General features: G+C 40.5%; 1 non-coding gene across 1 annotated transcript; it reads left to right on the forward strand.

Moving 5' to 3' along the window:
• Positions 1 to 14,325: 14,325 nt before the first annotated feature.
• Positions 14,326 to 14,432, forward strand: LOC145622053 (small nucleolar RNA R71). Its single transcript, XR_014108761.1, has one exon. It is a non-coding gene; the product is annotated as a small nucleolar RNA R71 (small nucleolar RNA).
• Positions 14,433 to 14,668: the final 236 nt, after the last annotated feature.

A 14,668-nucleotide genomic window follows, 5' to 3' on the forward strand; every position in this document is an offset into this window, starting at 1 on the left:
CGCCAACCATTAGTAGAATAAAACAAAAGGGAAGCGGTTCAAACCCCCAAAAGGGAAGCGGTTTTGAACCGATCCGGTTTGGGGGGCTTCCCTTTAGGCTGTAGAAAAGGAAGCGGTTCAAACCGCTTCCCTTTAAGGGTGAAAGGGAAGCGGTTTTGGCGCCAAACCGCTTCCTTTTGGGATTTCTGGCACCATTATGGTAAGGGTAAAGGGAAGCGGTTTTGGCGCCAAACCTCTTCCCTTTTGATTTTTTTTTTTATAATATTTATAATAATAATATAATAATTATATTAGTGACCTGTGACAATAATTATATTAGTTACTGGTTAATAATAATATATATTAATTATTATTAATATTATTATTAATTGAAATAATAATATTAATATATTATTAATTAATATTAAATACAATAAAAATACAAATAACATTTAATTATCATAAATATCAAAATGAGTAACATCATTAACATATTTAATTATAAGTGTTATGTCATTACACCAAAATATATAAAGATAAAACTCACAAATACTTCGTACTAATTAATTATAAGTAATAATTAACGTTAATATTACATACATTGACATAATAATATATATTTACAACCATAACTAATAGAATATTGTACGTTCACATGTCACGAAAAAAGCTACCTCGATCTCAATAGATACCATCAAATGTCACGAAAAAAGCCCACATGTCGCGAATTTCATTGATTTCTTTGCTTGTTAACGGGTCTTCCCTTTGAATCTTGCAAACCTTTGAAAAAAAAAATCAACCAACCATTATTATATATCAATATATCATGCGTATGACATGAAAAAGTTAAAATAAATGTTTCTTTACACCAATATAGCAATTAATTAAGTTTTAGCACGCCTTACATCCAAAATGGCCCATATAATGCCTATACGACTTCTACTTTGCCCATTTTCTACATTTCTTATCAAATGAAGTGTTTCTTTCTCATAACATGTCAATATTACCTAGTCTTGAGTGTCTAATGTTTGAAATCACACCATTATAGCATTTTTCTAAGTTTTAGGACGCATTTCCATCGCATAAGGCACAAAAAATATTACAATGATTTATTAACCAATTTTATTAAAAATTACGCACCAAGTCCACACAAAATAACCAAAATCACCACGGCTACTCCCCGGCGGCGATGCAGCAGCTGCCTCCGCCTTTTCCCAGGGGGCGCTGCAGTAACTGCCTTGACTGCTGCCATGGCTGCTGCTACAGCTGCCTAGGCAGGCCTGCCATGGCTGTTGCTGCAGCTGCCTGGGCACCTGCCTAGGCTGCTGCTGCAACTACCATGGGAAGCCTTGCCATGGATGCTGCTGCAGCTACCTGAGCAGGTGCCTGGCCTGCTGCTGCTGCAGCTGCCTGAGAACCTACTGCTGCAGCCTTGGCAGCCCTGCCTTGGCTGCTGCTGCAGCTGCCTGGCAGGTGCCTGGGCTGCTGATGCAGCTGCCATGGGCAGCTCTGCCTTGGCTGCTGCTGCAGCTGCTGCCTGGGCAGGTGTCCTGGGTGCAGCTGTCTCGGGTGCAGCTGCCCCATCAGCAACTGTCTCGGGTGCAGCAACCTCGGACCATGCCTCGGGGTCAGCATATATTTAGGCTACTGCCTCGGGGTTTCTCTGTCCCATTTATGTGTTCAGTGCGATTATGGAAGCTAGTATGTATCGAACGGAAAAAAAAAAATAAAAAAATAAACCGATACCTCATCAATGTGTTGAGCTTCCGTGCAACTATTGACTATGTCAAGCATAAACCTCATCACGTACAAGGCACAGTCAACTCAGTTGTCTTGTTGCGCACACTAAAATACCATGTGTTAATGATATCATGCATAGCCATTATCGATGTGAAGTTTACTAAACAAGTCACTATGTCAAGGCATTACCTTTGCATATCTCAACGTAGGACCTGCAACCGAACGACAATTTAGCTTCTTCATAACACTGTAGGAAAATAAGTTCAAATTTAGAAATATAACTAGCCAATTACTTAGGTGGGGACATTCAATAAGGGGTTGCAATTTGTACCTATTCAGTAGGTTCTTCACTAGAAGCTTTCGCGGTGGACTCACACGGGCCGAATCAAAATGGTAGATTGTGTTATTGGAAACACAAATCACTAAAAGAGTCCAATGAGCACTACATATATATTAACCAAATAACAATCCATTAATGATTAGACGGCAGCATAATTACTAAGCAATCAACAGAATTATGACATATTTAGACGTACTCCTCAAAGCATGGCGCTAATATGAACTTGTCTCGCGCTCGGGTTGATTCCTTAATACTTCGCTCCAGATAATCTTGCACATCACACATCAGGTAACGGAGGTCTGCTCAGGGCATAACCACCCAATTGTAGCCTCATAATTACCTTTACAAAGAAGGTGCTCCTGTAGTGACCTTCATGAAAGCAATGTGTGGATCATTTATTAAATGCACAATCTAAATTCGAAAGGCAACAACAATATAATTAGAAATAGTACCATTAAATTACCTCATGAAAGTTTGAATGATGGAAATGTTAAGCATGGAACCGGTTAGAAATTCCGTCACATCCACTCTTGAAAGAAATGCGACTGCATCTTCATCATAGTGGAACAACTCCTTAGGTAGATTCACTTCAATAGATCTATCAAATGGCAACTCACTAACGCGGTTGTGAAGAAAAGTACAAGCCTTAGAGAGCTAACGAAGGACATCAGCTTCAACTAGTGGAGTACAGCTCAAGGCAGAACCTCTCGAGCTCTTCTTCGACATGTGTTCACCCTTCAACCCTTGTCCTTCTTCCGTGCTGTTTGGAGGTTGGACGACCTTGGATTTTGTCTTCTCCACCTTCTCTACCTTCTTCCTTTTTGAGGGTTGATTTTCCTTTGAAATCTAGTAACATAAAAGCACATGTCATATTACAAGATATGTTATATTTGTTTTAAAAAAAAGGTATTTGATACTTACCCCTCCTATCAACCTCACCCAATCACGTGGCCATTGAACAAAGTTGCCTGTCGAATCTTGTAGCTTAAAGAAGACATACTCCTCTCTAGGAACCGGTAGTGGGAAGTCCTCAAAACCAGATAGTATAGAATTGATGCCGACCGAGATATACCGAGTACTAGTATTAGACTTGAAATGAACCTTGTCAAATGGTTGTGCGCTACCATACCCCACCAACTTCAACTTTCCATCCAAGTTTTCCCCGGGGTGAAGGAGCTCACAAGGTGTCTCTTCCTACACATTAGATTAGGACATGAGTTATTAAGTGACCGATGTAATAAGTCTAATAGAAGCACATTTGATTAATTCTGACGTTTACCTTAATATCTGGCAAAGGATCAGGTGTTGGATGTACAATCTCTAATGTGTTTGCATGCGCAGGAGTAGGAACCTGCAATAGTAATATAAGTAACTCGCTCTCAACAAGTGTATGGAAATCGTTCTTATTTTCACCAAATTTTATTGTAATTAAATTACCTCGCTCTCAACAACTGGATCATCCCCGGCGCCTTTTGGATGACTACATGAGTCCACTGGAGTAATCGTGGGCAACGACAAAATCGACAAGTTCATGTGCTTCAAAATTGCATTGAACTGACTTTGCAATTGTTCTTGCACCTCTTTGCGTATCTCCGCCTTAAGTGATTCCTTTTCCTTCTCCTTCATACGGTGTGGCGAATTAACACTTGATCTACTTCTTCCTGATCTGGTGTATTCTGGACCCATCACCTTTTCCCACCCTAGTTGTTTTCCTCTAAATCTAATAACTCGCCCAGGGTGATATGGTTTTCCAAGAGCTAAGGTGAAAGGATCATATCGTTGTCTATGCTTGGAGTGAGCTTGCCTTCAACCACTTCCGACGTATGCTCGAGATGTAACAACACCAAAAAATTCCATTGCAAAGTTAGGGTGTAGTTTATATGAAAATACATAATAGTAAGGTTGTAATATTATCATAAGTATCATAGATTGCTCACAAGTGCATCTGCTACGACTTTAGTATCCGGACGCGGGATGACATACTTGTCGGTGCCCTTGTCCATACCATGCATAGCACACCACCCATCAATTGCACGAACTACCAAGGTGGAGACCGTGGATGACATTGGTTTATCAGATGTTGATATATTTGATGCGGGGTATAGACCCTCTTAGATCCACTTTGGTCTACTTTCCGCAAATGTCTTACAACCCATATGATGGGTATACAATTTCTTCCCCGCATTGATTCTAGCTTGCTCACTTTTCTCCTACACATTACGAAATGTTAGCATCATTATTTGTATTGAACCATATTTATTTGTCACCTCTAATTGATAGATAGATAACTACATACAAGTGCAGTAAAACTAGTTGATTTCGCCACAAACTTCTCCCACTCCTTCACCGTAATTTGTGGATATACATCCCACGGTTTCCTCTCAGGTTCCTCCGGTTCTCCATAAGCTTTCACTTTTTTCTTTGAACTTTTCCTTCTTGTCTTATGGATTCATCTTGTTCTCAAGGAACTTTTGAAGTTTTTGAACCTCTCTTGTACAAATGCGAAAAAAAGATTTTCTCTTGGCCAACTCATCAACAATGTTAAACACACTCTGGAACAATATATGAAAATGACCTCGTTAGGCAATATGACAAATACAGAAAAATAAGAAAACACACAAAAAAAATAAATAAAAAAAACCGGGACCACAAGCTGTCGCCCAGGCAGCTGCCAGGCTGCAGTAGCCCAGGCAGCTGCCCAGGCCACTGCAGCAGCCCAGGCCAGCTGCAGCAGCCTAGGCAGCTGCCCAGGGAGCTGCAGCTGCACCCTAGGCAGCTGCCCAGGCCACTGGACCAGCCCAGGCAGCAGCCCAGGCCAGCTGCAGCAGCCTTGGCAGCTGCCCAAGGAGCTGCAGTAACACCCCAGGCAGCAGCCCAGGCCACTGCAGCAGCCCAGGCCAGCTGCAGCAGCCCAGGCCAGCTGCAGCAGCCCAGGCCAGCTGCAGCAGCCTAGGTAGCTGCCCAGGGAGCTGCAGCAGCACCCCAGGTAGCCTTGGTAGCCCAAACAGCTGTCCAGGGTGCTGCAGCAGCCCAAGCAGCTGCACCGGGAGCTGCAGCAGGCCCGGGTAGCGGCTGAACCATCCCTCGTCAGTTTTTTTTTCCCTAGCTCACAATTTGCCACTAGAGTTATCATTCACATACAAATACAAATAAATAGCAAAACAGAAGTAAAATCACTTACTATTGTATCATCCCAAAACGTTTGAAGCAATCCTTCGGGGACCTCCGCCTAATCAAGTGTGATGGGTATTTTACGAGTAAGTATGCCAATGTGATTAGAATATTGGCGGAGCCATTGGCCAGTAGGTTGATCAAACTCATCCCACTCGAGAACCATGGGAACCCCGGGTTTCTTAAAAGCTTTTGTTGCACCCCGTCCCTTTCTCTTCACCGGTGCCTTTGCCCCTCCTCCACCAACGGTGGTGTTCGCATGAGTTTGTGTTTGCCTTTGTCCTTGTGAATCAGTTACAAACTCGGTGAAAACATTATCCACAATGGGGGGGGGGGGGGGGCACATTCAGTTGATCTCTAAAAATCATCAAGCCTATGTAGCAACTCATCGTGAGCTCGGTCTTCTGGATCACCCAAATATGTCTCCTTATTGATATCATACGCCTCATCGTCATATTGAGAATTCCCATGGTCTTCATCATCCATATTGTCATCACAATGAAGGTATTCATCATCACTGCCCATTATATATACACACCTAACATCACAAGCAAACCAAATCATTAGTCATCATTAAAGACAATCAAGTTAATGGATAGTACCCAAAATAGACAAACAGTTACCCAACTTCTTTGTTTTGAAAACAAATTCACATCTAATTCATCTAACAACTCATAATTGGTATATATAACATGTTTATAAGTACAAAATGCTCACAAGTAATTGTTTTCAAGCTGTAGAAGCTCCTAGGGGCAAATTCAAATTAAAATTGCTCAAATGAGGTCCTAACTTCCCTAATTCTAAATAGTCATTAAAAATCACATGTAACTGGTATACGTAAGGCCCATATAAGTCCAAATTTCTGCACAAGTAAATGTTTTAACAAAAGCTTTTGTATACACCCGGTTTTCAGTAATTTACTGTACATCGGGTACACTTTTGTCAAATTTAGTGTCACTTTTGTCAAATGTAGTGTCACTTTTGTCAAATTTATCAATGAAGCATAAATAACTCTTATGTATGTCAGAGTAACTTTTGTGCGTTTTAGTGTAACTTTTGTGCATTTTATTGTCACTTTATAACGGATGTTCAATAATTTACTGAACATCCGTTTTATTAAAAAGTTTGTGATGTTTTAATGCAATAACAAGCTTTTAGGAACGAAATAAGTTCAAAATGTCCTAAATGAGGTTCTTACTTTGATTCAAATTGAAATTGCTTACAAGTACTTGATTTCATGCCCAAACAAGATTGTAAAAGCCAATTAAGTTGTAAATGGCAAAAATAAAGTACCTCATTCGAGTATTCCCTCGTTGTGGTCACATCGAATATAATTTGCATCATTGTCTACATCATTTTCTATATCAACTCTGGGAGCAATGAAGGGGGGAGAATCATCAAACGCATCATATTCTTCCTCAGATCGGCAGGGTCGGTTACATAGAACACTTGCTTAGCTTGTGACGCAAGGATGAATGGTTCCAAACTATCCCGCAGATGGCCAAGGTCTACAAGAGTGAAGTCGTCATGTCTTACGTTACGCCTATTGTTATCAATCCATTTACACTTGAAAAGACCCACCTTGAAATCACGATAATCCAATTCCCATATTTCTTGAATTCGACCGTAGTAGGATAATAGTGCGTCAACTGGTGATGTATCCTTTGCACTTGCAAACTCTCTTGATGAAGCCACTAGAGTCACACTATTTTGAGTCGATGAGGATTTCTGATCCCGACGCTCAGTCCAAAATGTATACCCATTTATATCATAACCCTCAAATGAATGTACATCTTCCTTTGGACCATAAGCTAGCCACTTTATTGTATCAGAGACACGGTCATCCAATTGACTCATCACACGATCATGGAACCACGTCACAAACGTCTTATTATGCAACTGCATTAGTGCCCTTTCCCCTTTTGATGGAAATTCAACTCGCAAACTTTCCATGTGCTCTTCTAAATAAGGGTGAACCTCCGCAACATGATGAAGCACAAATAGCTGAGCTTGAAAGAATTGTTCTCGAGTGGGTGAGATCCGTTTCGACCCGATTGCTCCATGACCATCAAGTCTCCCTTCATGTCGAGAAGTGGGAAGCCCAATATGTTCGGCAATGGCAACATACTCTGCAACAAAATTACCAATCTCCTCAGCAACAACCCCTTGAATCATACTACCTTCCGGATGGGTTGGATTTCTAACTTTATCTTGCAATGTACCCATGTGTCTTTCAAAAGGGTAGCACCATCTCATAAAGACTGGACTGCACAACTTAATCTCACGAACCAAATGAAGAATCAAATGCACCATTATGTCAAAAAGTGACGGCGAAAAATACATCTCAAATTTGCACAAAGTAACAACAACATTCGCCTGGAGAGCATCAAGTGTAAAAGGATCAAGCACTTTGCTACATATAGTATTGAAAAACGAACAAAGACTAGTAATAGCTTCTCTAACATACTTCGGTAAAATACCACGAATTGCAATGGGTAGAAATACTTGCATCATCATGTGACAATCATGGGATTTCATACTAGTCAACTTCAATTCTCCATTTAAGGAAACAAATCTTTTCATGTTTGACGAGAACCCAGATGGAAGCTTGATGTCATACAAACAAGAACAGAACTTTCGTTTTTCTTCCTTTGACAATGTGTAGCATGCTGGAGGTAAATAAACCTTTTCCTTCTTGCCGCGTCCATCATCTGTCTTCTTTGATACACCCGTGGCCTTTCCCTTGCGCTTCCCCTTATGTGTTTTTCCAGCATCTTCGCTTCCTTTCTCCTTTTCCTTTGCCTTCCCTGCCTTGGGCCTAACCCACAATTCCGGACGAACACCCCACACTTCCAAATCTAATCGAGCACCCTTTCCATCCTTTGTTTTGCCTGGAATGTTCATAATTGTCCCAACAATTGCATCACAAACATTCTTCTCTATATGCATCACATCGAGACAATGTCTGACATCATGTTCTTTCCAGTACTCAAGCTTCCAAAATATTTATTCCTTTTTAGAGAGAGCATGTGGATCAACAGGTTTTGATGTTTTACCAAAAACAGTTGGTATACCCTTCACTCGAGCATAAACCTCCTTTCCACTTAATGGCCTAGGAGCAGCATCCTCTTCTACTTTCCCATTGAAGGCCTTTTTCTGCCTACGATATGGGTGATCTCGCCTTAGAAATCTTCGGCTCCTCACGTACACATCTTTGCCGTAGTGATCAAGGTACACGTTCGGTGTGTCATCGACACAAATGGGACATGCTTTGTGCCCTTTGTTCTTATACCCGGACATGTTGCCATATGCTGGAAAATCATTAATGGTCCACAACAAGGCTGCCCGCAATATGAACATCTCGTTCTTATGGGCATCATAAACGGAAACTCCTTCGTCCCACATCTTTCTCAAATCATCAACAAGGGGCTCAAGGTAAACATCAATGTCGTTTCCAGGTTGCCTTGGCCCCGTTATCAAAAGTGAAAGCATTATGTATTTGCGTTTCATGCACAACCACGGAGGCAAGTTGTAGATCACTAAAAGTACCGGCCATGTGCTATGTTTGGTACTAAGAGTGCCAAATGGATTCATACCGTTCGTGCACAACCCAAGCCTTAAATTTCTTACTTCATCACCAAATGCCCTAAACTTCATATCAATGTTCTTCCATTGTGGAAAGTCGGCCGGATGCTACAACAAACCGTTTTTCTTTCTTCCCTCTGCATGCCATCTCAAGTTCTTAGCGTCTGTTGGAATTGAAAATAGACGCTTTAACCTTGGAATAATGGGAAGATACCATAACACCTTAGCAGGAGGTCCCTTTATCCCAACATTGCAGCTTGTTAGCCTGTAACGCGACTTACCGCAACGTGGACACTCCTCTAACTCTTCATATTCATTTCGATACAGAACACAATCATTAGGACATGCATGAATCTTTTTATACTCTAAACCAAATGGACACATGAGTTTTTTTTGCATAATAATAGGAATTAGGAAGTTCATTCCCTTCTGGAAACATGTCACATAACACAGTCAACAAAGAAGTGAAACTAGTGTCACTCCAGTTATGCTTTGACTTAATGTTAAAAAGTGTTAGCACAGCCGAGAGTTTTGTGTATTTTTTTGGACCCGGGATACAAAGGCTTTTTGGCAGCCTCTGATAAGGACTCAAATACATCGGATCGGTCCCCGAAGTCACCTTCAACATCATGCATCATCTCATCCAAGGGATCAAGGCCACCATCCTCAATCTCATCCCTCCCCTCATCCCCATCTCCACCGTCATCAGTCCCACATTCCTCTTCCACACGAATCTCGGCACTCTTATCATGCGTATCATTCCCAACAACATTCTCTCTATATGATCCCTTTTCACCGTGCCAAACCCACACATGATATTTAGGCCTAAACCCATGACATTGTACATGAACCATGATAGTATCAACACTATCGACCAATGTGACATTATTACAATTCACACAAGGGCAATAAAGGGCTTTGACACCCGTTCTGAGCTGATATTGTGAAGCAGTCTTGCAAAACTCTTGAACACCATTGAAGAATTCCAATGTATCACGTCTACCATACATCCAACCGCGATCCATCGACGTTTTAAATTGCCTTTAAGCATACCAATACATATATGATTAAGCATACCAACACATTTATGATGTCAATCAGAGTACAATCCATATATATTATTCATATTGCGTAAAAATGAATGCTCCAAAAAGATCCTTATCACTCCAACCTAACCCATCCTTGAACGTTTAATCTCACTAGTGAATGTATGTCAACTTTCCAATTTTAGGGAAAATCCGGCAGCATTTCCCCCCAGTTCTCCAAGTACACTATGTAGGTAATAACTTACCTACATATGCACCCAGAGAACAAGGTGGGAAAATGATAAGCCAGGATATTCCTTAAAATCGAAAAAGAGACATACATTCACTACCTAAGTGAGATCAAACGTCCAAGAACAGTCCCAACCGGGGAATATTCAAGACTTTCTCCTAATCAGAAAGACTCGAACGGGTATCTAAGAAAATGATGATGCATTCAACTATTTGCATTTATTTGACATTCAACAATACACAAGTTCATTCATTTATATAGTGCTAATTAGAGTAACTACAAGCAAACTAATGTTACTTGACAATCCATACATTCATTCATAACAACCCATAAATTATATTCTACTAAGAATTTTTTTAACAAACTAACTAGTTAACTAACAAGTAATATATTCAATAAAATTACTTTAAAGCTACTTTAATTCACACAATATATAAATATATAACATGTACAAAATTAAACAAAAAATTAACAACTTGAAATAAACAAACAATTAATTAAAAAATTAAGTAAAAATTGTCTTAACTAAATTTGAAACCCTAGCTTTTAAGTTTGGAATAAACAAACAAATTATATCAAGTGCAAGTAAAAATGGAGCAACAACTCACCCTAATTTGAGAGTGAGAAAGAGATGGAATGTGGAGTGAGAGAGGGAGGTGTAGTGGTGGTGCTAGCTTAGGTGCTTATGGCAGCAACACCACATCAACAACCACGACACAACAACCTCGAAACCACAGCAACAACACATGCAGCCACCCCCAGCAACCCCACAGCAACAACCCAGCAGCAACAACAGCACGAAACCCCCACAACCACCTACGATCACCAACAACCCCGCAACCCCCTCAACCACCTACGACCACCAGCAACAACCAAGCAACCCACGCAACCACCTACGACCACTAGCAACAAACCACCAACCACTTACGACTCACACCAGCAACAACTCAGCAGCAACGACTAACCCAGCAACACCCCCGCAACCAACTACAACCACCAGCAACCCCACACTCTCCTACGACTACCAGCAACACCGAAAAAGAGGGGAACGAAAGGCAGAGAGGAATGGAGTTTGGTCGGACTCAATAGAGAGGGGAACGAAAGGTAGAGAGGAATGGAGGGAAAAGCAAAATTTTTGGGAATGAATATTAGAGGAATCGAAAACAGGGGGAGGGTTTTTGTGAGGACGGCAATTTTTTTTTTAAAAAGGAAGCGGTTCAGACCGCTTCTTTTTTGAGTTTTGGAAGCGGTTCGGTTCAAACCGCTTCCTTTTTGTAATAAGTGGGTTTTTTTTGGGAGTGTTTTTTTGGGTTTTTGGAAGCGAAATTGGAAAATCGCTTCCAATTTAGGGCTGCCAATTTGGTTTATTCTACTAGTGAACTCGCCCTATCGGGTGGATCCTCATTGGCTTGAACTGGTGGTTCTTCATTACTGCTCGCAAGGGAACTCTTTTTGGCCTTTGGTTTAAATCAGACTACAAAAACAATCAGAAATAAAAATAAAACCGTTTCCCTGGCAACGGCGCCAAATTTTGACAGGCTTAAGTCATAGTCACCTAATCAAAAATAATTCCTAAATCCTCTAACTATGCAGATAGGGAAGAAGGGTCGAACCACAGGGAAACAAGTCGATTTATTCCTAATTAATTAAGAGTAATCTAAATAATCGAACCATCATACACTTGCAAATTTCAGTAGTCGTTGGCTTTCCTCAAGCATGGAACACGTTATCGGTGGATTTTTTCTTCAAGTATAGAAAACCGCCAAGTCGGCTTTCCTCAAGCATGGAAAGCGTTATCGGTGGATTTTTCTTCAATTATAGAAAACCGCCAAGTCGGCTTTCCTCAAGCATGGAAAGCGTTATCGGTGGATTTTTCTTCAAGTATAGAAAAACGCCAAATCCCTTTGTCGGCTTTCCTCAAGCATGGTTGGCATTACCGGTGGATTTCTTTAAGCATAGAATGACACCAAATTCATACGTCGGCTTTCCTCAAGCATGGAAAGTATTATCCGGTAGGTTTCTTCAGGCTTAGAAAACTACCAAACTCTTCAGTCGGTTTTCCTCAGGCGTGGAAAGCGTTTCAACAAATGTCACCCAGTGGATTCCTTCAAGCATAGGAAGCTGCCAAATTCGTTTGTCACCGATACACTGGTGTCAGATACGTATTCTATCCTTTTACTCTCTTATATGTGGAATTAACATTTTTCTGCAGGTATCGGCGTATACAGAGTGATTTAGGATCGCAGAACGTCTTAAATCATTCTCCGTCCCTATCGACTACTTTGACTATCGTTTTCGAAACTACGTTTCTACAAACTCAGTCAAAGTGGGGGCTTCTGTAGACACCTAAAAATGTCTCCCCAAAACCAAACCCGATGATGAACAACCTTTCACTGCCGCTATTGGTCGGGTTCAGTATTTAATCCCGAGAGTACTTAAAAAATCGTATTTGATTAAATCGTATTTGGTTAAATTCATATTTTTGAACAGTCCATGTATTAGTCTTAATGTTTGAAAAAGCATAGTTTTAATTTTATCCCAAACCCTTTTATTTTATTGTTTTATTATTGATTTTTGGCCCAAACCTTTTTATTTAATTACTTTCTAATTTTAGCCCAAATAATAATAAATCAGAAAATGGCCCGCAATTATCAATCGGCACTTAAAATGCTGAACGAAATTAGGGTTTAAAATGTATGTAGACGGAAAAGCGGGCTGGGAATTACCGCGCCACGGCAAGTCTTTGCCGCGTCACGGGAATCCTTCCCGTTTGACGGTGGGATTTCCCGTGACACGGGAACTCTGCCGTGACACGGGAATTCCTGTGTCTTTCCGCGTAATCCCTTTACGCGTTTTCTTCCCCGTTATTTTAAAAAATTCCCCGCGTCACACCAACATGTACTGCGTCACGGGAATCCTTCCCGTCTGACGATGGGGTTTCCCGTGTCACGGTACAGTTTGCCGTGTCACGGGATATGTTTTTAGGGTTTTTATCATTTTAGGGTTCCGTGTGCTCCCTCAGCACATTTTCTCTATAAATACCCCCTCATTTCTGATGTACGGGGCGGCAATTAATTCTCTAGTTTTAGTTTTCTCTCTTCTATGCTTTAACCTAAACACTAGCCTACCCTTTCTCATTTCAAAATTCGTTCTTCAAGTACTAAAAGGAGTCTGTACTTTACCCGTGGTTCTGTCCTTAAGCCAAGGCGTGAAAGGTAGAACTGTTTGAGGGTTTGGCCCCAAATCAACTCTACTTTTAATTTAATTTAATTTAATTATTGTTTTATTATTGTTTCCTTGAAGTTACTAATTCGTTTATTATTTTATAGTTGCAAACAAACAGAATCAAAGTAAGGACTATGTTCCTTTTGTTCCTATTATTCTTCTAACGGTTTTATATTGTTGGAATTATGGTTAAATTGCTTCCAATGTTAATGTTGATTCTATTATTTTTATGATCACTATATTGCATGTTTAAAGGGAATATGTAATTGAAAATCACACCTAATAAGATAATTTGGACAACCGGTTTAGGATCCTTTTTAATCTTGTTGTTTAATCAAGTGATCACGATATTTTAGAATTATTTGTTGCATTAATATTAAACCAATTTAGCATAATAATAGTTTGGAGCAAATTGAATCTTTGTTTGTATGCCTTTGAGATCGCAGGAATCACTTTTCACTATAAGAATCGAGTAGAGGCCAATACGGGCGAATGTGACTCCATGACTCACTTCGTACCATCATCCCCGATCCTCCTTTCGTGGTTCCGAACCATATGGAGTTAGTAATCTCATGGATTATGAATGGGGTGTAACCTTCACGGGTCAATCGTTGTTGCCTATCGTTGTCCCTTATTCGTGGTTGCCTTTTATGATCCGTGAACGGTTTACAAGTTCCTTAAAAACTTGTTGGCGGCTCCCTACTTTGTTTTGTCCCTAATCGTGTCCCTTATCGTATATGTCAATTCCCACTTCCTATGAGTGCCGAGCATATTCACACATGCTTCTAACGTAGGCGCACTTCGAGCGACGCCTACAATGGTGTTTCCCCTTGTTTGCAAAACCTCTAGAATTCCCATATTGGGAATTATGGATTGCCATATCTTCGACAACTTGCCCTGCGTCATCAACATTAAGGTTCATAAACCTCCCACTAGCTGTAGAGTCTAAAATTGTTCTAGATGAATTTCCAATCCCATTGTAGAAAGCTTGTATTAACTGCCACTGTGCTAAATTGTGATGGGGGCACTCACTCTGCAGATCCTTAAATCTTTCCCAAGCATCATATAACGTTTCATCCGGCTCTTGGGCAAATTTTTGAATAGCACTTCTTAGTAAGGCTGTTCTTTCTACAGGATAATATTTATTATAGAAATTTAACACAAGAGTCTCCCAGTTAGTAATGCCAAGTGCAGTTCTATTTAAACCATTAAACCACAATTTAGCTTTTCCACATAAAGAGAAAGGAAAAAGAATCTCCCTGATTTGATCTTGTGTGACCCCAGCTTGCCTTATGGTATTGCAATATTGATAGTAGTCGGCAATGTGTAGATTTGGGTCTTCACCCTTAGCTC

Source organism: Chenopodium album, unplaced genomic scaffold (genome assembly GCF_948465745.1).
Source record: "Chenopodium album unplaced genomic scaffold, dcCheAlbu1.1 scaffold_54, whole genome shotgun sequence".
NCBI lineage: Eukaryota > Viridiplantae > Streptophyta > Magnoliopsida > Caryophyllales > Amaranthaceae > Chenopodium > Chenopodium album.